This window comes from Rhinopithecus bieti, unplaced genomic scaffold (assembly GCF_001698545.2).
Source record: "Rhinopithecus bieti isolate Rb0 unplaced genomic scaffold, ASM169854v2 scaffold_37857, whole genome shotgun sequence".
Classification (NCBI taxonomy): Eukaryota; Metazoa; Chordata; class Mammalia; order Primates; family Cercopithecidae; genus Rhinopithecus; species Rhinopithecus bieti.
In genome coordinates, this window is record NW_016816299.1 from 1,090,393 (window position 1) to 1,091,726 (window position 1,334).

The window sequence follows — 1,334 nt, forward strand, 5'->3', positions numbered from 1 at the left end:
CACTGAATAATTTAAACCAAGATTAGCCATAACAAATACAAAGAAGTGATTCATAAAAATATAAGTGAATGTCAATTTGATAGAAATAGGTCTGGCAATGATAGGCAGTAATAAAATAAATGATATTGGCTGTAAACAAAGATCTTTTATTTTTCCTTTCTCACTTTGTCATCCCAAAATAGGTTGCAATCTACACTTGCCTGGAATACCACAGTGGTTTTATACCTGGATTACTAGATTCCAGGATGTCATTCTTTTATTCATTAGGCCTTGCACATTTTAGAGATTAATTTTTAGAAAATTCAAATTTTCTCATGTAAATTACACCTTTAATTTTTATTTATCTAATTTTTTTTTTTTTATAGATAAGGTCACACTCTGTTGTCCAGGCTGGAGTGCAGTGTTGGGATCCTAATTCACTGCAATGTCAAACTCCTGGGCACAAGCGATCTTCCCATCTCAGCTTCCTGAGTAGCTGCAACTACAAACATGTTCTACTATGTCCAGCTATTTTGTATTTTTTTTTTTTTGAGAGATGGGGTCTCACTATGTTGTCCAGGCAGGTCATGAAATCCTGACCTCAAGTAATCCCCTTACCTCAGCCTCCCAAAGTGCTGTGATTACAGACATAAGCCTGGCCTAATTTTACTTGTGTGTGTGTGTGTGTGTGTGTGTGTGTGTGTGTGTGTGTGTGAAACATTACATTTTTTCTTCTGCCACATAATGAAATATATTTGCAATTAGACGATACTTAGATATTTAATTAGATAATTATTAGATATTAATTATCTATCTTAGATAATTAGATATTTGCATTAATATTAAATAGAGAATTTAGGCTCAAATACATGCTATCAACCACAATATTCTCAACAGGGCTGACTCTCATGAAATACAATCTGCAGTCGTATAGCACTGTTTGGAATGTATTATTCATTGTGAGAATGTTTCATTTTTGAAAATATCATTGTTGCCAAACACCTCAACCAGACTATTTAATTTCGTCTCTATCATTAAGAAATGAAATATTCTGGCAAGGCGCGGTGGCTCACACCTGTAATCCCAGCACTTTGGGAGTCCGAGGCGGGCAGATCACAAGGTCGGGAGATAAAGACCATCCTTGCTAACACGGTGAAACTCCATCTCTAATGAAAACAACAACAACAACAAAATACAAAACTCAGCCAGGCTTGGCGGCACATGCCTCTAGTCCCAGCTTCTAGGGAGGCTGATGGAGGAGAATCGCTTGAACCCGGAAGGCAGAGGTTGCAGTGAGTCAAGATCACACCACTGCACTCCAGCCTGGGTGACAGAGCAAGACTCCGTCTCAAAAA